This window comes from Schistocerca piceifrons, chromosome 11, assembly GCF_021461385.2.
Source record: "Schistocerca piceifrons isolate TAMUIC-IGC-003096 chromosome 11, iqSchPice1.1, whole genome shotgun sequence".
NCBI classification, from domain to species: Eukaryota; Metazoa; Arthropoda; class Insecta; order Orthoptera; family Acrididae; genus Schistocerca; species Schistocerca piceifrons.
Window position 1 is genome coordinate 45,954,459 of NC_060148.1, and position 26,473 is coordinate 45,980,931.

Sequence of the window (26,473 nt, forward strand, 5' to 3'; positions counted from 1 at the left end):
TGTTTTCTGAATCCGCCTTTACTGTGTGTCAATAGACCGTTTTCTTCGAGGTAATTCATAGTCCTCACACGCAATATATGTTCCAAAATCCTACTGGATATCTACGTTAATAATATGGACCTGTAATTTACTGGATTACTCCTTCCACCGTTCTTGAATATTGGTGTAACCTGTCCAGGTTTCCAATCTTTTCATACGGATCTTTCGTCCAGCGGACGGTTGTATAAGGTTGTTATGTGTGGAGCTGTTGCATCAGCGTACTCTGAAGGAAACGTAATTGGTATACAGTACGGACCGGAAGACTTGCTGTTATTAAGTGATTTAAGTTGCCTCACAAATCGGAGGATATCTGCCTCTAGGTTACTCACGTGGAGAAGTGTTCTTGATTCGGATTCTGGAATATGCAGAAAGAGTTTAAAGATTTGATTGACAATGAAACAGGATAAAATCACGAATGTCGACAGACAAGATTCCTTGTTTTGTACATCAAAAAGCACTTTGTGCTAAATTTGCAGGCCTTTGGCACATGGCGAAATTGGAAGAAAGCATAGTATAATTGCTGAAGTCACACGCATCTTCCGTTTTCAGCTGCAACGGTTTTCAGTGAAACTGAACGATTCCTATGGAGACTTCATATCGTACTGCAAAGTACGTATGTTATATCGAGACACATACCTGGAACGACTTAAAACTTGCTACAGTTTAATTTTTTGACAAAAAAAGCAATGCAGGAACGAAAATGAAAACATGTGTAATCTAGTGCAGATTTCACATTTTAACTGGACTTGACTGTACACTGCCCACAGTAATGCACTGCAAGGTAACTTTTTCCTCATTTGATGGGGATGCATTTAAAAAGAAAATCGCGTTTCTGGAACGGACATATTCTGACAAAGACAGTGAAGTTCCCTAAGATCACTCGTGTTAAAGGAAATACGGAGTTTGAAGAATACGTTGCGGCCTAGAAAGAATTACAAGGGTAGTTTTATGAAGTTTTTGAGATTTTTAAAAGTTTGTTTGCATTAGCGCTTCATTGCGTATTAATACAGGTTACGTAACATCAGTGCTCTTGTGCCAAGTTATCCTCTCCCTTTGTGTAAATTTTTCTGTCAAAACATGTCTAGCAAATGTGATGTTTGCTGTAGGAATCTGAAGGCGGGGGTGTGAAGACTGTGTAGGTTATGGTTTATTGGGGCGAATGTAGCGGCGAGGAAACTGGGTAGATAAGACGCTCTCCATGGCAACGTACGTTATGTAGAAAGGACAGAAAAGTCGCTGAAAAGGAGGTAAAAATTTGTGCCATTGAGGCTGAATTACAAAATGAGGACTTGGAATTATGTAGGCTAAGGGAAGAAACAGGGACAGGAAAGGTAGAAGCAAAAAGAGAAACTTGAAAAAACTTCGAAATTCAGTTAGTAAATCAGTTTGGCTTGCTATCTGAAGTAATGGAGGAAGGGCCTCATCCAGATGTAGTTGAATGTATTTTGAAGCAGAATATTAGCCTCAAGAAAAAAAGACACGTAGGGATCAAATCAGAATAGGAAAAGAAGAATATTGCTTCTAGTTAACAGTCAAGGCCAGGAGCGTCAGGAGGAGTTAGGTGCAGCGTACCAGCTCACAAGTTTTGTGAAAACAAATGCTAGGGAGACCAGGAAATTACAGTTGGGGCAGCAGGAAACAGCCTGCGGTATGAATCCAAGCTGTACTATTGCGAGAGACTTGGATGAAATAGGAACATGAACTGGCCACACAAATGTGGTGTCTGTGGAGGTCTTTCAGCGCCGTGTTCGGTCCTGCGTAAACACTGCTGCAAGGCGTGTTAACACTCTGGTTTGCTATCTGAAGTAGTGGAGGAACGGGATGTTCCAGATACCCCCAAAACCTCACACACGCGACGTTCCTGTTGACACTACTGGTAGGTGAGGATACACTACGCATGGCCTGCACCTAAATAGGAAGGGGAAAGATAAGTCTGCTGTGGTTAATGGCACCAGGCAGACACGTTTTTTATGTCAAGGTCAAAGTCAAAACAGGCAACACTCAAGAAAAATAGAATAACAGAAGCTTCATGTACAGTAAATAGGGATGAAGCTAAGGGTAGTATCAACTTACCAGTTTCTCATTCTGGAAACATCCCCCAGGCTGTGGCTAAGCCATGTCTCCGCAATATCCTTTCGTTCAGGAGTGCTAGTTCTGCAAGATTCGCAGCAGAGCTTCTGTAAAGTTTGGAAGGTAGGAGACGAGGTACTGGCAGAAGTAAAGCTGTGAGTACCGGACGTGAGTCGTGCTTCGGTAGCTCAGTTGGTAGAGCACTTGCCCGCGTAACGCAAAGGTCCCGAGTTCGAGTCTCGGTCGGGCACACAGTTTTAATCTGCCAGGAAGTTTCAGTATCAACTTACTTCATCAGAATATCAGGGGAATAAAAATAAAGTAGATGATCTGTTAACATCTACATCTACATTTATACTCCGCAAGCCACCCAACGGTGTGTGGCGGAGGGCACTTTACGTGCCACTGTCATTACCTCCCTTTCCTGTTCCAGTCGCGCATGGTTCGCGGCAAGAACGACTGCCGGAAAGCCTCCGTGCGCGCTCGAATCTCTCTAATTTTACATTCGTGATCTCCTCGGGAGGTATAAGTAGGGGGAAGCAATATATTCGATACCTCATCCAGAAACGCACCCTCTCGAAACCTGGCGAGCAAGCTACACCGCGATGCAGAGCGCCTCTCTGGCAGAGTCTGCCACTTGAGTTTGCTAAACATCTCCGTAACGCTATCACGCTTACCAAATAACCCTGTGACGAAACGCGTCGCTCTTCTTTGGATCTTCTCTATCTCCTCCGTCAACCCGATCTGGTACGGATTCCACACTGTTGAGCAATACTCGAGTATAGTTCGAACGAGTGTTTTGTAAGCCACCTCCTTTGTTCATGGACTACATTTTCTAAGGACTCTCCCAATGAATCTCAACCTGGTACCCGCCTTACCAACAATTAACTTTATATGATCATTCCACTTCAAATCGTTCCGCACGCATACTCCCAGATATTTTACAGAAGTAACTGCTACCAGTGTTTGTTCCGCTATCATATAATCCTACAATAAAGGATCCTTCTTTCTATGTATTCGCAATACATTACATTTGTCTATGTTAAGGGTCAGTTGCCACTCCCTGCACCAAGTGCCTATCCGCTGCAGATCTTCCTGCATCGCCGGCTGAAGTGGCCGTGCGGTTAAAGGCGCTGCAGTCTGGAATCGCAAGACCGCTACGGTCGCAGGTTCGAATCCTGCCTCGGGCATGGATGTTTGTGATGTCCTTAGGTTAGTTAGGTTTAACTAGTTCTAAGTTCTAGGGGACTAATGACCTCAGCAGTTGAGTCCCATAGTGCTCAGAGCCATTTGAACCATCTTCCTGCATTTCGCTACAATTTTCTAATGCTGCAACTTCTCTGTATACTACAGCATCATCCACGACAAGCCGCATGGAACTTCCTACACTATCTACTAGGTCATTTATATATATTGTGAAAAGCAGTTGTCCCATAACACTCCCCTGTGGCACGCCAGAGGTTACTTTAACGTCTGTAGACGTCTCTCCATTGATAACAACATGCTGTGTTCTGTTTGCTAAAAATTCTTCAATCCAGCCACACAGCTGGTCTGATATTCCGTAGGCTCTTACTTTGTTTATCAGGCGACAGTGGGGAACTGTATTGAACGCCTTCCGGAAGTCAAGGAAAACAGCATCTACCTGGGAGCCTGTATCTAATATTTTCTGGATCTCACGAACAAATAAAGCGAGTTGGGTCTCACACGATCGCTGTTTCCGGAATCCATGTTGATTCCTACAGATTACATTCTGGGTTTCCAAAAACGACACGATACGCGAGCAAAAAACATGTTTTAAAATTCTACATTAGATCGACGTCAGAGATATAGGTCTATAGTTTTGCGCATCTGCTCGACGACCCTTCTTGAAGACTGGGACTACCTGTGCTCTTTTCCAATCATTTGGAACCTTCCGTTCCTCTAGAGACTTGCGGTACACGGCTGTTAGAAGGGGGGCAAGTTCTTTCGCGTACTCTGTGTAGAATCGAATTGGTATCCCGTCAGACCCAGTGGACTTTCCTCTGTTGAGTGATTTCAGTTGCTTTTCTATTCCTTGAACACTTATTTCGATGTCAGCCATTTTTTTCGTTCGTGCGAGGATTTAGAGAAGGAACTGCAGTGCGGTCTTCCTCTGTGAAACAGCTTTGGAAAAAGGAGTTTAGTATTTCAGCTTTACTCGTGTCATCCTCTGTTTCAATGCCATCATCATCCCGGAGTGTCTGGATATGCTGTTTCGAGCCACTTACTGATTTAACGTAAGACCAGAACTTCCTAGGATTTTCTGTCAAGTCGGTACATAGAATTTTACTTTCGAATTCACTGAGCGCTTCACGCATAGCCCTCCTTACGCTAACTTTGACATCGTTTAGGTTCTGTTTGTCTGAGAGGTTTTCACTGCGTTTAAACTTGGAGTGAAGCTCTCTTTGTAGATGACCTCACAAATAACAGTGGGATTGATATACTTTGTCTGAACGCCATGTAACTGTGGTGATGGATAGTGTCAGGATAAATTAGTATAATTTAGCATCTTACACTTCCAGATATAGCATGGATAAAGGAGGGGTTGCCGTTTACAAAAAAAAAAGGATGTAAGTACAAAACTGTAGAAGTACGCAAATTCTGTATTGATCAGCACTTTGAAGTTTGTGCATGTAAACTAGAGATAGATAATGTAGTGTTGATGTTAGCAACAGTGTACAGGTCCCCATTAGGAGATTGGGAGCTAGTAAAAAAGTTTGACTACCTATTACGCTGTCTGTCAGCCAAAAACAGGAAGTTGTTAATCTGTGATGATTTCTATGTAACCTTTCTAACCAGTTCAGATGGGAAAAGTGTAAGTGTTATTAATTGCATATAACATAGAATCAGTTATCAATTTCCCTACACATATAGCTCAAGGCAGTAGCGCTCTAATAGATAATGTATTTGTACAGCAAGAGGGTGTAAAACTAACACATGCTTTCACATTGATAAATGGATTATCAGCCCATGATGTACAATTGATTAAATTAGAAAACACAGCAAGGTGTACGGTTCAGAAACCATGAAATAGAACTGTACGGTTGCTCAACCCAGTGTTTATTGAGCACTTCAGAGAAAATTTAAGAAATGTTAATTGGGGAGATGTGTATAACGAGCCAAATGCACTTGTGCCCGGGCGTGGCCCGTGAGCTGATGTCTTGGCCACCCCATTTCTACACTCCTCGTTTCTTTCGTAATTCCTACAAACACTAACACATGTACTCGTACTGATAAATAATTAAAATACAACCTACTGGTCAATTTTGATTAATGGGTATTAGGCCACGTTCCATAGCGTATTTCTGTGCCAAAGACTTCGTCCCCTAAATGTGGAGGCCCCACCAGAGGCAATAAACAATGACACAACACTTAACTTGTGGAGAGAGACGTATCCGAGATTTCAATTCTGATGTATTCTAGAGCTTCCAGCAGATAAGGGCAACGCTACAATGCTCATGAAATAATGAACCTACTGCGGAAAAACTTGCGTTGTATTACAACCACGAAGGTACAGTGAGATTAAAAGCAATCTCTCAAGATCAGTACTTAGGGTAACGCATCAGCTAGTAAAAGCCTCTTCGATTTCTCTCACCAACTAGAAATGTCTTACTACATCAGAACTGGTCCCATCAAGATTGTATGGTATACCAAAAATTCACAAACCTGTCATTCCATTAAGACCAGTTGTTAGCGCTATGGACTGTTCGACAAGCGTGACTGCCAAATACCTGGACAGTCTTCTACAGACCTCTGTAGCAAAAAACGACGTATAAAAGGTTCAGTTCATTATACAAAAAATAGAATCCTTCATGTCCATCAGATATTAGCCCATTTAGACGTTCTATTACTGCTTACTATAGTTGCTCTTAATAAAACGATCTCACATATGGAATTTACACTCTTAGACAAAAAAAAGGAACACTCCGTGAAGGAAATATCCAGAAGGTACAGAAAGTAGTAGTTGTGCTGTACATGAGCACACAAACAAGTGAATGACTTATTCAAGAGGGAAGCTTAACAAGTTAAGTAAGTAAATAATGCGTCCTTATGTAAGCAATTTTTCATCTTGATATTTATTGACAGAGTTGTTGGATGTCTCCCTGAGGAACATCATGCCATATTTTGTCCAAATGCTGCGGTAGATCGTCAAAATCCCGACCTGGTAGGACGTCCCTGCCTATATCGCTCCAATTATTCTCAATTGGGAAGAAGTCTGGTCACCTTGCTGGCCAAGGTAGGGTTTGGAAAGTCTAAAAACAAATAGTAAAAACTCTCCCCATATGCAAGAGGGCATTATTTTGGAAAAAAAGTTAGCCAAGTATGGCTTACCTTGAAGGCAGCAAAACGGGGTGTAGAACAGCATAGACGAACTGCTGTGCTGTAAGGGTACCACAGATTAAAACCAAAGAAATCCTGCTGTGAAAAAAAATGACACACCACACCATCACTCGAGGTTGTCAGACCATATGGCGGACGACAGTAAGATTGGTATACCATGACCATCTGGGGCATCTCCAGATGCGACTTCGGCCAGGAATCTCATTGACTGGAACAGTCTTCTATGATGAGCCTCGCTTCTAATTGAGCCCCAATGTCCAGCAAAGATGTGTCTGGAAACGCCTTGGAGACTTGGGGGAGGGGGGGGGGGGGTTCCAACCTGACTGTCGCCCGCCATGAAGCCCAACAACCGAGAGTGATGGTCTGGGGTGCCGTTCACTTTCATAGCAGGACCACTTTAGTAGTCACCCACACAGCAGAGCGGTACATCGACGATATTCGATGTTCCACGTCCAGCTTTGTTGTCCTTCATGGCAAGCCATACTGACATTACATATCAGCAAGGTAATGCCCGCCCACACACACAACGAGTGTTTCTATTGCTCGCCAAAAATCCCTTGACTAGGAAGGGCGCCAAACCTCTCCCCAACTGACAACGTTTGGGGCATACCGGGCAGGGGACTCGAACCATCTCGGGGTTTTCATGACTTAAGCTGCCAGCTGGACATGATTTCGGACGATGTCCCTCAGGAGGACATTCAACAGCTCTGCCAGTAAATGCGAAGCCGAGTAACTGAGGCGGACCAAAGTGTTACTGACTTCGCTCAGTTTGTGAGGCTCTCGAATAAATCATCTAGTTTTCTGAAACTGTATTCACTACAGGAAACACACTCAGCACAGTTACAACGGAGCTCTATATGTAAAACTGGAAGGAATAGCTCATCAGCCCAACAAGAAAAATTACTATCGTTGGTTTTGTTATATTGATGACACTCATACTTCGTTATATAGCCTCATGGACAAAAAGAACTCGGACTTTCTAAACTTTCCGAATGATATTAGTTATAATATAAAATCCAGTATAGAAAAAGAGAAAGAAGAAATATTTTAAAATGTACGGCTACTTAGAAAATCCACAGATGTTAGGCACAGAAGGTCTGCAAAAACCTCACTCATACATGTGGATACATTCACAAAAATTCCAGTCATTGTCACAAACTGAAAAGAGCGGTAATGAGAACATTGGTGGGCTTGGCTTAAATAATGTGTCACCAGAGGAGTTGGAGGAACGCTCCGACCATTTAAACACTACTTTCAGAATAAATGATTAATCTGAGAAAGAGATAAATAGGGCAATAAGTCCATAAAGGTATGGAGCTTCTCACGAAGAAGAAACAAAGATTTACTCCCATTCGTAAAAGCAGTCATGGTTCACATGATCAGAGTACGAGGAATACATAGTATTGATGCAGTGTTTATACCAATTATGAAGGAGCGTGAATGTTTCGAACACTATAAAGAATGTACGGCCAGCACTTGCCACAGGAGGAATATATAAATTGTCTTGCACACACAGTGAACCACACATGTGTAGTACAAACAGAATAGCAGTTGTCATCTGCGAAATAGCAATAAATCGGCAGTTGTAGAATATCCACTCGGACCAGGGAAACTAAAAATTCGTCTCTGCAATACAGAACCAATATTACTGTGCTTGAATTTACAGAGAGGGCATTCAAATACCAAAGCACGAGAGCAACTTTAACGGAAAGAAGAATGAGAGAAATTAGACGAGCTGCTGGCCCCAGTGCTGAATACAGAAACCAGCGCCAAGTGTTCCCCGGCAGAAGCTCGACAACACACGCACTCGTGACTCTGCGCTCTTAAGCAGCCGTCAGATGACATCACAGGGATCCGGAGAAACAGTTCAGCTTGTAGAGTTTGTAGAAGTTTCAAACTGCTGCCAGAGCCTTTTTAGCCTCTGAAGATGTCTCCAGCATTTGGAGACGGAACGTTAGAGACCTTTCCATTTTTTTTTTTTTTTTGAGCCATCTGTCTTCTCATTCGTTTGATGTGGTCCACGACAAATTCCTCTCCTATGCCAACCTCTTCACCTCAGAACAGCACTTGCGACCTACGTCCTCAATTATTTGCTGGATGTATTCTCCAATTTCGTACCATGGAAGTCATTCCCTGATGTCTTAGCAGATGTCCTATCATCGTGTCCCTTCCACATATTCCTTTCCTCTTCCATTCTGCGCAGAACCTCCTCATTCCTTACTTTGTAAGTTGACCTAATTTTCAGCATTCGTCTGTGGTACATCATCTCAAATGCGTTGATTCTCTCATTTTCCGGTTTTCCTACAATCCATGTTTCGCTACCATTCTAGGTTCTGCTCCAAACATACATTCTCAGAACATTCTTCCTAAAATTAAGGCCTATCTTTGATACTAATGGACTTCTCTTCGTCAGGAATGCCTTTTTTGCTGGTGCAAATCTGCTTTCGATGTCCTCCTTGCTCCATGTGTCATTGGTTATTTTGCTGCCTAGGTAGTAGAATTCCTTAATTTGATATACTTCGTGACAATTAATCCTGATGTTATGTTTATCTCTGTTCTCATTTCTCCTAATTCCAATTCCTTTCGTCTTTCTTCGATTTATTCTCAACCCATATTTTGTACTCATTAGACTGTCCATTCCATTCAGCCCATCATGTAATTCTTCTTCACTTTCACTTTCAGGATAGCAATGTCATCAGCAAATCGTATCATTCATGCCCTTTCACCTTCAATTTTAATCCCACTCCTGCACCTTTCTTTTATTTCCATAATGGCTTCATTGATGTACATATTGAAAATATGGGCGAAACACTACATCCCTGCCTACAACCTTTTTAATCCGAGCACTTCATTCTTGGTCATCCACTCTTATTGTTTCCCTCTTGGCTTTTGTACATATTGTGTATTACCTGTCTCTTTCTACAGCTTACCCCTATTTGTCTCAGAATTTCTAACACTTTGCGCCATTTTACATTGCTCAACATCTTGTCCAAGTCGACAAATCCTATAAACGTAACTTTATTGTTCTTTAGTCTTGCTTCTATCACGGACAGCAACGTCGGAATTGCCTCTCTGTTGCATCTACCTTTCCTAAGGCCAAATTGATAGTCATCTAACTCATCCTCAATTTTCTTTTCCATTCTCCAATATGTTATTCTTGTCAGCAATTTGGATGCATGAGATGTTAAGCAGACTGTTCGATAATTGTCGCACTTGTCAGTTCTTGCAGTCTTAGGAATTGTGTGGATGATATTTTTTCGAAAGCTAGATGGTATGTCGGCGGACTCATACATTTTACACACCAACATGAATAGTCGCTTTGTCGCCAGTTCCCCCCAATGATTTTAGACATCCTGATGGAAAGTTATCTACCCCTTCTGCCTTATTTGATCTTAAGTCCTCCAAGCTCTTTTAAATTCTATTACTGGATCTCCTATCCCTTCCAAATCGACTCTTCTTTCTTCTTCTATCACATCAGACAAATCTTCCCTCCTCATGGAGGCCTTCAATGTACTCATTCCATATATCCACTTCCTCCTCCTTTTTTGACGGTGAAATTCCCACTGCACTCTTAATACTACCACCCTTTGCTAACAATTTCACTCAAGGTTGCTTTGACTTTCTTATGCGTTGACTCAGTCCTTCCAACAATCATTTCTTTTTCGATTTCTTCACATTTTTCAGGCAGCTATTTCGTCTTGGCTTTCCTACACATCCTGTCTATTTCATGCCTCAGTGACTAGCCTTTCTGTATTCCTGAATTTCCCTGAACATTTTTGAACTTCCTTCTTTCATCATGGGTAATAAAAGAAATACTTCAGTTATTTATTTTAATTCCCATGGTTTCTTTGCAGTTACTTTCTTTGTATCTATATTTTTCTTTCCAACTTCTATTATTGTCCTTTTCAGAGATATCCATTCCTCTTGAAGTGGACTGCCTACTGGATTATTCCTTGTTGCTGTATCCATAGCCTTGCAGATCTTCAAGAGTATCTCGTCATTCCTTAGTACTTCTGTATCTGACACATTTGAGTATCGATTCTTTCTGACTTATCTCTTAACCTTCAACGTACTGTTTATCATTACTACATTGTGATATGAGTCTATATCTGCTCCTGCGTATGCCTTACAATCCACTATATCATTTCAGAATCTCCTTCGGACCATGATGTAATCTAACTGTTGTTCCCCATATCACCCAGCCTTTTCCAATTATACATCCTTCTCTTGTGATTAAGAGTATTCGCTATTACTAGCCGAAGTTTATTACAGGACTGAGTTAGTCTTTCTTCTCTCTCATTCCCTGTCCCAACCCCATATTCTCCAGTAACCATTTCTTCCACGTTTTCTCCTACAACTGCATTCCAGTCTCCCACGAGTAATGGAGTTTCATCTCCCTTTACGTACTGTATTACCCTTTCAGTACCTTCATATACTTTTTCTGTCATCTTAAGCTTCCGACGTTGGCATGTAGTGTCTGAACTATCTTGTGGGTGTTGGTTTGCTGTCGATTGTGATAAGCTTAACTGTATCACTGAACTCTTCACTGTAACACACTCTCTGCTCTACCTTCCTAAAGAATCCTACTCCCGTTATACTGTTTTCTGCTACTGTTGGTATTACCATAATAGCAGCCCAAACTACGACAGTCCCGCCCCACAGCAGAACCCATGGATAGAGACCTGCACCGGTGCCTGGTCACCTACACAGCCTTGTACGACGATCCCCAGTCGACGTTCGAAATCTGTACTCGCCGGTGAACACAAGCCCACTCCACTGATCCAGGTTCCGTTTCACGTGTCCCCTTAGACAATTTCTTCGCACTCCAAGGTCCCAGGTAGTTGTTTATTGTTGTTCGTAGTTGTCGCCTAGTGATCACATTCATCGTGTGAAACTGGCTACTTACTGACTGTGTCGACGAGCCTCCGAGTTGACACCAAACTGAGGGAGTACTTTTACAGATAGAGGCTCCAACAAAACACAAGTGGAACTGAGACCACAAAGTTCTACCTCCATGATACAGAGGCACACAGGCAGTCATATGAGCCCCTGGATAGGAACAAAATTTCCTGCAGCTACTTCCTTAATTACCTTAGTGTATCCCTCTTCCTGTCACTGTCATTTATGCAGCACTGCGCGGACCTGTGAAAGTCGTTTGGTTCTATTCTAAATCAACTGCACTACATTCCTGCAAAAAACTGGGGAGCAAATGTAGACAAACAAAACAACACCGCAATTTCTGTTGGTTATTGAGCTGTCGCATATTGTGCTAAAGCGTGGGAGAATGGCACTCATACAGTTAAGACGTAAGGAGCCATGTTGACTCTTAATGACATTGCTACAACAGCTCCCACTTACGGGGTTGCATGTTCAGTCCAATTTTGTCCCTGCTAATCTCACAATCAAGGATGCCAAGGTACTAATTCCTAAGACAGGGTGCAATAAGTATTCAGTCCAACTGAGTAAGGTAGCGCAGTATGATCTTTCTTGTCACGAAAGATCAAGATTCAACCTCATCCAAACGGCACAGGAGAGACATGGCAACGTCTTGAAAACGTGGTATTATAGTGGAGGTGCTGCTCGTGACTATGGCGCCAAGGAGCAGACGGTGAGCCATGTTGTGGGGGAGCGGCCACTCCATGCCTTTGAAGGCGGTCTGCCGTGCTTATCCAATCATAGTTCTGGCTGCATGTTTGTATGTGAATTCTTGTATTTCATCAGAAACGATCAGTTCACCAGAATATGTTAGCAGACTCGCATAGCAGCCGTAATTTACGGAACAATTCCTGTCTGACACCTCGATTCGTCTCTAATGGGCTGTCGACCTCTATCAATGGGAAACGTAAAACCTGGAGAGGGGAAAGTTCAGTTTAGTTTTGACTATTCTAGTCTACAAAATACAGTCAAGTTTCAGAATATCATCTGTCACATAAGCTGACTCCATTTTATTTTGAAAGGTTGAACAACATGGAATGGAACGTGACAGCGCTGCAAGCGGGTGACCTGAGGCATCATATCCTGTCCCAGTCAGCGCATGCTGTTCGGCGCATCACAAGAGCCACGGTCGGCAGGGTGAGATGTCAGAGGCGGCGTCGTGTTCAGTTTAAGTGGAGGAATAAACCTGGTGAGTATATTATTTGGAAGTTCGTTATTGTTAAATAAAGCGTAATGTGCTCATTTAGGTTTTCTATAAAAACTCTTGTCGAAGTTAATCAACGCATGGTGATGGAGCTGCACCACATTTGAAAATTCTGTCCTAATTAAAGTGCACAGAAATAAAAACATAAGAACTAAATAATAATCACACTTGAGAAAAGAAACAGTTACCTAATCACAACCGATTGCATCTAACAAGAGAAGATGACCAACCTGGTCTCACATACAAAACGCTCACTTGCAAGGTGTGAGCCCCAGCTGTCTATGTCGCGCGGAGATTTGGGCCACGATTATGACTGTATGCAGTTAAGACCTTCTGACCACATAGCTTTTCAACGCTCGTGTACCACTTGTTTCTGGCACGCTCCGCTGCGTTCGCCCATTGTCGGAGCTCGAACTTCTGTACGGTACGGTGAGTAAGAGGTTCGCGTTTATAGTGCCGGTAAACCGACAAGCGACAGTGAGGCACCTCCAGGAGCAGTATACAGTGACGGTCAAAGTGTCACGTTTAAACGTCAAAGCTCGCGACAGTTGTGACCGGTAAGCGTCGTTATATGTGGCTATTCGACTACCTCTTACACGAGGCAAAAGAAACTCTATGAGCGTTTCTTTGTGCTACTATTTGTACCTTGCGATTTAGTTGCGGCAGTCATAGAGAAGACCCGTTAAATGGAGAGAAGAATGATCTGTGTGTGTGTGTGTGTGTGTGTGTGTGTGTGTGTGTGCGTGTGTTTTATAAAAAACTGCTGCAGAATATGTCCTAAAATATTGCTAAACATGTGCGCATGGCATTGAAATACTATCTGCTCATATTGCTTACCCGTTTCTCATGTTAAATAACATGTGTTCTACTTGAAGAACAAAGTTTCGAAACACATGGGGCAGACGTGACCGGCTCCACGCACGTCTTCCCACACTTGCGACATGAAGCGGGTCTGAGGGCTCTGGACGTCACCCCGCTGCACAGTACTCTGGACTCGTGCATCAGGCAGCTGCAGCGGGGCGGAGCCAGTGGCAGGCAACCTGCACCTACAGAACTTTAAAAATTCTGCATTCAAGACGTCTAAAATGAGTATTATCTTAAGTATGGCCATTTATTTTAAGAGAGGACGGGTGTTTGGTATCTAGGGTTGAGATCTTGCAAGTGTACGTTTTTCTCCTTACAAAAGAAGGTCCAGTTAGTTATGTTTATGTGGAAGGTTACAAGTAGTAAACATGAAGGTTGAGGACAGATTTCATTCGATGTCAGATAAGGAGAGATCATGCTGACACAGCAGTAGAGCACACCGCCTCTAGCCTCGACAAGGGCCTGAGTTGGCCGACAAAAAGAGTCCACGAGTCTCTCCAGTTGTGTCGTGTTCAGCTGACGTCACTCAACAGGTCCCGTAGAGCCGCCAGACCGCAGCGATGTTGAGACCGCCGCTGTCCACACGCTGGTCGCAGACATTTGCTGTGAGGCTGAGACCGGATGGCTTAGCGGGCATGTCGTGATGCGGCAGGACGGCTGAGTGTTCGGCCGTCCAGCCAGGAGCGTGTCCACGTGGCCTGTGAACACGGCTGCTGTCTTGGGAGCGTCCCCAGGGCACTCAGCATGAAGGTAGCGCACAGGTCCGGATTAAAAAATCACTACGCGATGTGATGCGATATAGACTGCTCGCTCACTAAACTTCAGCACAGATCTCTGACACGTGACGTTTTAAGACTCCCGTTCATTGTCGTTGCGATAAAAGTGACAATGCAGGAAGGTACAGTAACTTTTCCGAAATTTTTAGACTTTTGATGCCATACGCTACAGAGCGTACGGGGATCCACTACACGATGCCAACCCCAGCAGAACAGACACTAAGAGTCGCAAGAAACGACAGAGCCCGTGTCCTTAGAAATAGTGTAATGTGCGTTATAAGAAGTAGCGGAATTTGGCACATTGTGTACATTTATTTACTTCTTAATGCGTTTATTCCACCTGATAAAATTAAGGCATTAGTCCACTCTCTTATATATAACCTGACATCTCAATGGGTCAACATTACGACATGCGAAGTACACGAGCAGCTTACGGTAGTGATAATTATATTAGTTCTGCTAATAACAACAACAACAACAACAATGGAGACACATAAGAACACACGTTTCTCTTGATGGGACATGCACAACTGTTGATACACATCCCAGTGATAAAATCAACTGCTGATGTACAATTTTGCAACTGTAGTATGTTATGCTTTATATCAGAATACACATACTACAAAAATTGTAGCTCTGCATCTTTAAGTTGACTTAGATGTAAAACAGTGTAACTGTTTCAAACTGTGGATGCATTACTTTTACATGTTTGTTCGCCTTTCTTTTAACAAATTACATAATGATAAAAATATCAAAACTTCACGTACTGCAATTACACAACATTATGGCTTCAGTACAAACAGTCATGATTGCACACGACGTTTGGCCTTGGAGCGGAGTGGAAGAGAGGGGAGTCGCTTTCTCTCTCCCTCTGTCGCTCTTTGTTTTCTTTGTTTTAACTCGCAACCGTCGGTAGCTACAGAAACCTGTCGCTTCCCCACGGGAGGTAGGCTTCGAAAAGGATCGAGGCACAGGAAACTTCCATCTGAGGTTACGTCCTGGCGAGACTCTTCTTAATACTCGTACATCTGTATTTAGGGGAAGAATTGTCCGATTATCTATGTCTAGAAGTCGAAATCTATCGTTTTCTAAATCCTGCTCTTCGATTGTGTGGCACACCTAGGGCCAGACATAAGCTCAGATGTCAGTTGAATTGCGATGAAGAGTGGATTGAAGTTTAAGAGAATGGTCTGGATGAACAAAATGCGGAAAGGAGTGGGACACTAAAGTGCAAAGCAATCACGAAATTCATTTGAATTTCTCTTGGGCTGTAGATATTACGTTGATGAATACCACACAGGCAGTTCATTTGAACAGAAATGGACACCTATGAAAAGGGCATCGTAGAAATTGGACAAACAAAGATAGATATAAGGAGCTAACGGAAAAGAAACCTTGGGAAACAGAAAAAGCACAGCAATTGATCAGCAAATCATTGGCGAAAGTGTCAACCAAGAATTATTGAAGTTGGCGTCTAGAATATACGAGAATGGTGGAATACCATTAGACACAACCATGAAGATAAGAGCAGAAACTTGCAGGCCTATCGCACAACTAGCATAACACCTCATGTATGGAATTTGTCGACAGGACTAATATATACAGAGGAATGGAAAAGATAATAGAGGATATGATAGGTGACGATCATTTTGACTGTCAGAAGGCTAATAGCATGAGAGGGCGGTACGTCTGATATTGTGACTGATGAGAGAAACAAAACTTGGAAAATAAAATGGCCACATTCATAGACCCTATAGACCTAGAAAAAGCATCTGGAAATGTAAACTTCTGCAAGATATTCGAAATATTGAGAAAAATGGGAGTAAGTTGCAAAGAAATATGGGTGATACGTACAAGAACCGAGAGGAAACAATAAGGTTGCATCTTCCTACCAAAGCGTTTGGTATGTTCCATTCTTCACCGATTCTGCTGAGAACCTCATCATTTTTTCTTTTATCAGTCGATCTAATTTTCGACATTCTTCTCTAGCACCACATCTCAAACGCTTCGATTCTCTTCCGTCCCGGTTTTCCCACTGTCCATGTTTCACTTTCACAGAATACTGTGCTCAAAACTTAAGGCGTAGATTTTGGGAAAGTCGCCCAGAACTGTGGGTCAGGGGAAACTTACTGTACGAGATGAGAAGGGAAGACTAATTGTTGAGGACTGCATTGGACGAGATTTGAAAACCTAAGAGCTTAAGACAAGGTGATATGCATGACAGAGATTACTGCTAAAACATTGATCACAAGTTATTAAGAGTGAGAAGGTAAGCACATTGTACATAACAGAGGTGGGATGGGGCGGTGTAAAATAGATGGGAATGACAATGAAAGATGCAGGAAAGGGTAGTTACAGTGATAAAAAGCTGGATGGCGAGAACCAAGGACACGTTGTAGAGTTAGTTCTCACCTACGGAGTCCTGAGATACTGGTGCCTGGGGGAGGAATCCAGGTGGTGAAACAGGCGCTGGGGTCACGAATGTCACGTCGTAGACCATGCTCTGCAACAGGATATTGTGAGTTACCAGTATATACCCTCAGCCTATGCCCATTCATCCTAATTGATAATGTGATGGTAGTCATGCCTGTGTAGAAGGCTAAACAGTGTTTAGGCAGTAGCTGGAATATGACTTGTATCTTTTCGCAGCAGACTCTCCCTTTGATAGAATATGTTTTGCCAGTTACAGGGCTATTATAGGAGGACACACTCTTGTTAACTCGAGATCAATGTTTTAGCAGTAACCTCTGTCTTGTATATTAACCTATCTTCCACCTTTAAGCTCCCTGGATGCGGTCCCCAACATTCCTTCTCATCTTGTACGGTAAGTCTCCTCTTACCCGCGGTTCTGGGTGACTTTCCCAAAATCTACCCCTTTTCCCCCTTTTCCTAGACCTGTCCAGTCCTTCTCCTTAACCCTTCTTCCTTCCGTTTCAACCCTTTTACCTGCAGAAGGAGCCACTGGCTCCGAAAGCTTGCCAATCACAACAGTTTCTATGTGTGCTCTGCCGCTGCTTCGTGAGTCGATTCTTTTATCTATCCTATTAAATAATTTTATCAATGATTGTTTGATTTCGTTGTTACAAAACTGACAGTTGATGTTAGTTGACTTCGTTTGGCCGTGAACATCCTCTTTAAATGTTCTTCTCTACTCTTTATGTTCTCTTTCATTTTTCCATTATGAGTTAGTTTGTCCTTGGTTAAAGTGGCTCTCAGCACTATGGGACTCAACTTCTGAGGTCATCAGTCCCCTAGAACTTAGAACTACTTAAACCTAACTAACCTAAGGACATCACACACAACCATGCCAGAGGCAGGATTCGAACCTGCGACCGTAGCAGTCGCGCGGTTCCAGACTGAAGCGTTTAGAACCGCTCGGCCACACCGGCCGGCATAGATTAGGTCTAGATGGCAGAAAGCGCAGTGGCGCCATCGCAAGGACGACGGATTCAACGTATTGGAAGGTGCCGATACAAAAGTGTGCAGCACCTTCCAATTCACTGCTCCTGCACAACGAGGGAAATTCTGCATTTTATTTTTCGTTTTCTATACTGCTTATCGACGTACCGGTAAGAGTCGACTGCAGCCACGTGCGCCGGGCCCCCTACTGTGTGGACTCGGCCCGCGTCGCTCGCTGGCCTCCCTCGCCCTGTGTTGTTGTGACGCCCACAGCCGGGCTGTCGGAAGCGCGAAGCGGCTCAGACCGCAAACGGGATGTTAGCTGCCCGCTGACCGCTAACCGCATGCTGTCACTGCGAGGACGTGACGCACGTCCCACACACACACACACACACACACGTAAACGCGTGCAGTATTCCTGGCGCACATCCTCAAAGCTCTACTTACGCAAATACGAATTGGAGGCGATAAATCGCGATCCCGTCTAGAACCGGTCGGCCATGTATGTATGTATGTAAATTTAAAAAATATTGTATTCGAAAAGGATTTATTTTTCTCTGGCTCCTGCCATCAATATAAAACTGATAAAGGAGGTATTTCATTCAAAAAATATGAAAAAGAAGAACAACTGTATTGTGAAAACAACTGAAAGCTTTTTAATTTCCATTTTTTCTCGTATTTGTTATATACGTAACAGTTTTGTTATTTCGTAATTGATTCATTACAATATACACATTCTTTTGTGAATAAGGTAATTTTTTAATTTCCAATGTCTATTAAACACTTATTAGTAACTCATAGAGAGAGAGAGAGAGAGAGAGAGAGAGAGAGAGAGACAAGTTTTCAGTGTGTACATACAGGGTGTTTCAAAAATGACCGGTATATTTGAAACGGCAATAAAAACTAAACGAGCAGCGATAGAAATACACCGTTTGTTGCAATATGCTTGGGACAACAGTACATTTTCAGGCGGACAAACTTTCGAAATTACAGTGGTTACAATTTTCAACAACAGATGGCGCTGCAAGTGATGTGAAAGATATAGAAGAGAACGCAGTCTGTGGGTGCGCCATTCTGTACGTCGTCTTTCTGCTGTAAGCGTGTGCTGTTCACAACGTGCAAGTGTGCTGTAGACAACATGGTTTCTTCCTTAGAACAGAGGATTTTTCTGGTGTTGGAATTCCACCGCCTAGAACACAGTGTTGTTGCAACAAAACGAAGTTTTCAATGGAGGTTTAATGTAACCAAAGGACCAAAAAGCGATACAATAAAGGATCTGTTTGAAAAATTTCAACGGACTGGGAACGTGACGGATGAACGTGCTGGAAAGGTAGGGCCACCGCGTACAGCAACCACAGAGGGCAACGCGCAGCTAGTGCAGCAGGTGATCCGACAGCGGCCTCGGGTTTCCGTTCGCCGTGTTGCAGCTGCGGTCCAAATGACGCCAACGTCCACGTATCGTCTCATGCGCCAGAGTTTACACCTCTATCCATACAAAATTCAAATACGGCAACCCCTCAGCGCCGCTACCATTGCTGCACGAGAGACATTCGCTAACGATATAGTGCACAGGATTGATGACGGCGATATGCATGTGGGCAGCATTTGGTTTACTGACGAAGCTTATTTTTACCTGGACGGCTTCGTCAATAAACAGAACTGGCGCATATGGGGAACCGAAAAGCCCCATGCTGCAGTCCCATCGTCCCTGCATCCTCAAAAAGTACTGGTCTGGGCCGCCATTTCTTCCAAAGGAATCATTGGCCCATTTTTCAGATCTGAAACAAGTACTGCATCACGCTGCCTGGACATTCTTCGTGAATTTGTGGCGGTACAAACTGCCTTAGACGACACTGCGAACACCTCGTGGTTTATGCAAGATGGTGCCAGACCACATCGCACGGCCGACGTCTTTAATTTCCTGAATGAATATTTCGATGATCGTGTGATTGCTTTGGGCTATCCGAAACATACAGGAGGCGGCGTGGATTGGCCTCCCTATTCGCCAGACATGAACCCCTGTGACTTCTTTCTGTGGGGACACTTGAAAGACCAGGTGTACCGCCAGAATCCAGAAACAATTGAACAGCTGAAGCAGTACATCTCATCTGCATGTGAAGCCATTCCACCAGACACGTTGTCAAAGGTTTCGGGTAATTTCATTCAGAGACTACGCCATATTATTGCTACGCATGGTGGATATGTGGAAAATATCGTACTATAGAGTTTCCCAGACCGCAGCGCCATCTGTTGTTGAAAATTGTAACTACTGTAATTTCGAAAGTTTGTCTGCCTGAAAATGTACCGTTGTCCCAAGCATATTGCAACAAACGGTGTATTTCTATCGCTGCTCGTTTAGTTTTTATTGCCGTTTGAAATATACCGGTCATTTTTGAAACACCCTGTACTTAGAACAGCAACAGCAATGGCAGCTCAAAACAATACACACACACACACACACACACACACACACACACACACACACGCACGCACGCACCATAAACATATTGTACATGTTCCACACGAAATATATACTCTCTCTCTCTCTCTCTCTCTCTCTCTCTCTCTCTCACACACACACACACACACACACACACACATGGACGCACCCAGTGTGCAATGAAACATTCATAATCTCAAACATGCACTCAGAACTGTGACAAACAGCTCATCAAAGTATTCCACACACACACAGTCAAATGGAACACCTTTTTACCTTTTTACTAACAAATAAACCCACCCAGACACATCAGTAAATAGTCTGGGTGCAGCAGATTTCCACACCTATGCCCCCCGATGAACCACTTGTGATCGTGATAGGACACCCCTGCTTCCAGCTGGAATTGCAGTATATACCTCAGTATATAACCTCAATCGAAATGTCTCCTGATAAGCATTTGTGGCGCAGCGCCAATGCCCTAGAGGAGGCACCTGTTGAAGTCCCTGAACGTGAAAGTCTTTCAGGCTGTGCAAATCACCGTGTCTGTCATGCAGACTTGTGGGATAGTCCAGCTCTACCTCTAGGACATATCCCTCAACAGCATCAGCGGCCACATATTTGATCTCTTTCCTCAGTCTGGTGATTTCCGCTTTGGACATCCATGAGAGCCCTTGAAAAGGGAGACTTTGTTGCATGGTTTGCTTTGAGAGACAGTTTACATCCAGGTAAAGGATGAAACTGAAATCGTCAGACAACCTGTACTCCCCCTCGATTATTTGCAAGTTATTTGCCTTGGCATACCTGCGCACACATCGGCAAAGTCACTTGTGGACCGCATGTTCCAGGAAGACATGCATCTCAACGTTGGTCAAGAATTCGCTGCTGGCTTGTGTCTTTCTTAACATGGCATCCCACGAAATCTCAGCCATATGCTACAGAACTTCTCGAAGATGTTGCCGGTCAGATGTGCTTTCGTGTTCATCATTTTACATGTTCTGATAAATCAAAGATGCCGAAGTCCTGCTGTTCATTCACCAATTGCCCGTTCTTTCCATTCATTATGGAAATGCCTCTTAGTTTACTAGAGAATCCAGATATTCGTATGGAAAGACCGCTTCTCCGTCACAAGTTGAAACTCTTGAAACTCTACATCATCGAGATATGTGGCTCCCTTTGCTAAGAATATCTCCAGGACGCGTTGGTTCAGCAAATTTCTAAAGAGACGTGAGCATGAAGCGTTGTGAATCCAGGAAGCGGTGTGATCCTCTTTGAAGCGGCATATATTTGTGAACGGTGTCAGCAATGACACAGATCTTATCATCCTACTACCCAGACTCGTCAAAGTGCTGAACTAGAAAGCGGGCATCATGCTCACTTAAATTGTGGAAAAGATGGCTGTGTGCTGTGGCAGTTGGTACTTACAGTTACATGGGTTGTCAGCTGCACTCTGGGACTTCCCCGTTACGTGGCAACAGTCTCTACAGGGAGCTTCCTCACCTCTGTCCAGACAAAGTCCCCAGGTATAACGATCAGCTGCCTGCTTGTACAGTGCATCATTCTCCTTCACGTTGGTCATGAGGACGTTTTCACTATAAATGTTATAAACATCCCGTACAAGACTTTCAAGCTCAGTGAGCAGCCATCTCGCACTATTCCCCTGACATAAGATTTTAATTTTAGAGTTATATGTGCACAGAACTTGATGGGCAGCCACATATCGTATGCATCATTTTGTGGCAGTGATATGGGAGGCAGAGGCACCACGTTCACACTGTACCACAGGAGCTAGGAGGTGCTCTAAATCGACGTAAACGACGAAGGGACAGAGGTGTTGGTGAGAGGCATTCTTACACTTCGAGAACCGTTTATCCTTGATAAGCATTTCCACACCTATTGTTTCCTGGCTCTAGCAGTCAATCAGGTGTCTTTCAAGATACATGCTCTTGGTAAACGACTTGAGACATCCACAGCAAAAATGTCTTGCACCTTTTCTGTTTTCATTTCAGAGGAACGTAGGTGGGACATGCATTTGATCCAAACGTTGTGTTGCCTATCGTCTTCAGAGATTAGCAGCAGGTCTACACTTTTTGGATGTTTCTCGGTTAATATGGACAAGAAGAGGGGACCACCTAATTTACGCTCGACTTCTTTGTCGATGTGCCACACAGCGTGTTAATGTTTGTCTTCTTCTTATGGCTCTCCTACATTCGGCCATAAACGAGAAGTTAGAACGCCAGTGGACATCTGGTGTTTGTTGTGTATCTGTATGCCCTGTATTTTTTGGTTAATTTCTATCACTAGTGAGAAGCAACCATGGAAATCAAATTAAATTCCTGTCGTCATGATTCTGGGCATTAGGACATGCTTTTTGTTAGCAGTATATACTTTTGAAGAGAGATGCAACTGGACCCCACAATAAGTTGATCAAAATCTTATGAACATAAATCAAGGCAGAGCATACAGCTGAGTGTCTTACAGGACTCTCTTTCCTGCACCTCAGAAAAGTGACTCAGTATGACCGCTCTGGTATCGACTCACCCCATGACGTCACGACAGCTCTCCCCCTAACTTGGACAATGCTCTTCCCCTCAACGACTCGTCGAACTCCTAATAACTCTGCACACAAGAAGGAGAAAGAGACGCAGTTGATAAGTATCAAAGGAAGGAGAAATAAAAATCCGTATTCGTATAATAATAATAAATTCTGAGTACTTACACATAGAACTGTTGTTGTGTTCATTACTGGAATAGACTTCCAGCAACTCATCATCAGCAGGCATGTTTGTCATTAAGGGCATATCCAGCATGGGTACTAGAGGAGCTGTATGACGTCGGCAGGGGAATGTGTCTGAAAGAATATGGACAAGCCCAAACGAAAACGCAGGTGCTAAAGAACTAGTAGCTGGTGGTCGCGTCAAAACAGCGATAATCGCATTGAGTAGAAACTAGAGCATCTCAAAAATAACAAACAAAAAATTTAATACTGTAGAATAAGCGATATCTTCCTCTGAACGATCGAAGTCGTTCGTCAGAGATCATCATCATCGTCATCATCATTATCAGCTGCTGGGTTCAGATCCCACAGCGAGTAACGCCAGCTCACACCTAGAAAAGGAGAAGTGGAACGTATAAGAATCACTTACACTACTAGCCATTAAAATTGCTACACCAAGAAGAAATGCAGATGATAAACGGGTATTCATTGGACAAATACATTATTCTAGAACTGACAGTGATTACATTTTCATGGAATTTCGGTGCGGAGATCCTGAGAAATCAGTACCCAGAACAACCACCTCTGGCCGTAATAACGGCCTTGATACGCCTGGGCATTGTGTCAAACAGAGCTTTGATGGCGTGTACAGGTACAGCTGCCCATGCAGCTTCAACACGATACCACAGTTCATCAACAGTAGTGACTGGCGTATTGTGACGAGCCAGTTGCTCGGCCACCATTGACCAGACGTTTTCAATTGGTGAGAGATCTGGAGAATGTGCTGGCCAGGGCAGCAGTCGAACATTTTCTGTATCCAGAAAGGCCCGTACAGGACCTGCAACATGCGGTCAGGAATTGTCCTGCTGAAATGTAGGATTTCGCAGGGATCGAATGAAGGTAGAGCCACGGGTCGTAAGACATCTGCAATGTAACGTCCACTCTTCAAAGTGCCGTCATTGCGAACAAGAGGTGACCGAGACGTGTAACCAATAGCACCCCATACCATCACGCCGGGTGATACGCCAGTATGGCGATGACGAATACACGCTTCCAATGTGCGTTCACCGCGATGTCGCCAAACATGGATGCGACCATCATGATGCTCTAAACAGAAACGGGATTCATCCGAAAAAATGACGTTTTGCCATTCGTGCACCCAGGTTCGTCGTTGACTACACCATAGCAGGCGCTGCTGTCTGTGATGCAGCGTCAAGGGTAACCGCAGCCACAGTCTCCAATCTGATAGTCCACGCTGCTGCAAGCGTCGTCGAACTGTTCGTGCAGATGATTGTTGTCTTGCAAACGTCACCATCTGGACATGGCTGCACGATCCATTACAGCCATGCGGATAAGATGCCTGTCATCTCGACTGCTAGTGATACGAGGCCGTTGGATCCTGAACCCACCGTTTCAATAGTCTGCTAACAGTCATTGGATCTCGACCAAAGCGAGCAGCAATGTCGCGATACGATAAACCGCAATCGCGATACGCTACAATCTGACCTTTATCAAAGTCGGAGATGTGATGGTACGCATTTCTCCTCCTTACACGAGGCATCATATCAACGTTTCACCAGGCAACGCCGGTCAACTGCTGTTTGTGTATGAGAAATCGGTTGGAAACTTTCCTAATGTCAGCACGTTGTAGGTGTCGCCACCGGCGCCAACATTGTGTGAATGCTCTGAAAAGCTAATCATTTGCATATCACAGCATCTTCGTCCTGTCGGTTAAATTCCGCGTCTGTAGCACGTCATCTTCGTGGTGTAGCTATTTTAATGGCCAGTAGTGTATAAACAAAAACACTGTAGAAAATATGTATACTTGCTTTCATCCTCAGCCAAGGTGACCACGATGAATGACATCACAGCGTCGTCGGTAAACAGTGACAACAGTGCGGCGTCGTCATTGTTGTCCAACGTGCGTGGCCATGACTGCAGTCACCATCGTCGTCACGGATACCGCACGAGCGCTTGACTCCGATATCAGGGCTGGCTGGCAGTCGGAGAGAGAGAAAGACTCGGGTCGCCCCCCGCAGTGCTGTTTACAAACCCCTTCAGCCACGCAGCGTGCACTGATCAGCAATTCAAGTCGCAATCCATCATGCTTCTTCTCTCCCCACTAACATTACTTACACATAGCGCATTGCGACAGTGCCCAGCGTGTTGGTACACATTTGAACACGCCCCTCTCAACTTTCAACTGCTCTCATTACTTACCAAGCGTGGACGCAAGGCAGCACAAACGGGTTTATTTCTCGTAAGAAGAAGAACTTCCACATATTAAACGAGTGGGATTGTGCTGTGACAGAAATGCGCGAAATGGAATATGCTGGCTGCAAGTAGCTGCTGATCGGCTACTTTTGAGCGACACATTGCAGAAACTTGGGAAATCATCTCGACAGTTCTCCAAAAAGAGTGTAGATGTCACCTGCTAAATAAACGTAGCTGACAAAGGAACTGTAAAAAATGAGCTCGGGAGTATCTAAATAAATACAAAAATTTTATTAAGAAAATAATATTTGCACATATCTGCAACACAAGTAAATCCGTTTTTCTCTCCACCACCGTGCACTTGCCTAAGGTGTCTGACTGACATACAGTTGAATGATTCCAAATTCAGGATGGCAGTGTTCTTGAAAAATTTCCCATATTCATACCACCACCTCACGACCTTTGACTGCATGACGCTCTCTCTGTGATCACAGTTTCGGAGTGATGTCAGCATATCCTCACAGGTCATTCCTGTATCGTGGCGGCTACTGCGATAGTGGAATCGAGTCAATCACGCTACTGTCTTCCAAGACATGCAACACTTCGTTGTTCTGAGCAGCTGGGCAGAAGTGACAACTGTGTAGAAACTTGTCGAAACACAGACTGAGTCGATGCGTGTGACAACAGCCGCACCTTTAATCATCTTTAAACATGAAGCGGCCGCACTCGTCGTGGAGGCCTCGCCCGTGAGCAACAATGTTGTACCAGGAGGCGGGGAGCTTGGACCCTGGCAAGCAGGTCTTCAGCTGTATCTACAGGTGTTTCGTACACCTACATCTTGACATAACCGCAGAGAATGAAGTCGAGGGTTGTAAGATCCAGCGATCGCAATGGCCATCAGAGAGGACCCCCCCCCCCTTTCCAGCCCTACAATGAGTGTGAGTATTCTTCAGGTGCTTGGTGCTTGCAGACATTAACATCAAAGTGGAATGATCTTGGATAATGACCTAAAATACCTTGACTCAGAATCTTTGCTGTTGGCCTCCGATATGGGTGGCGTGGGTGTTGTCCTCATTCTAGATCTGCCTGTTTGGCTTTTGAAAACAACATCACGGATGAATGAGGCCTCATCCACAAACAATACAAACTGTATGAAGTTGGACAGTACAGCGCTGTGAACGATACTGGATTGACACAAGCAGACCTAGGGCTCAAAATCCGTTCGTTGCAGTGCTTGCACATTTCATCTTTGATTACTCATTGTGCACTGTACACAGCAACACACCTCGCCATGAACACGACACAAGCTATCTGATGCAATGGACAGCTGACAGCAGGGTCAGTGGTGTGCTTGCGGCACGGGTTAATGCGCCACTGCGATGCTTGAGTGCTACGAGCCTAGTTGTGCACAGTAGGTCCGTTTGGTGGTCAGGTGTGTACACTGTTTATCAGCTGCTACT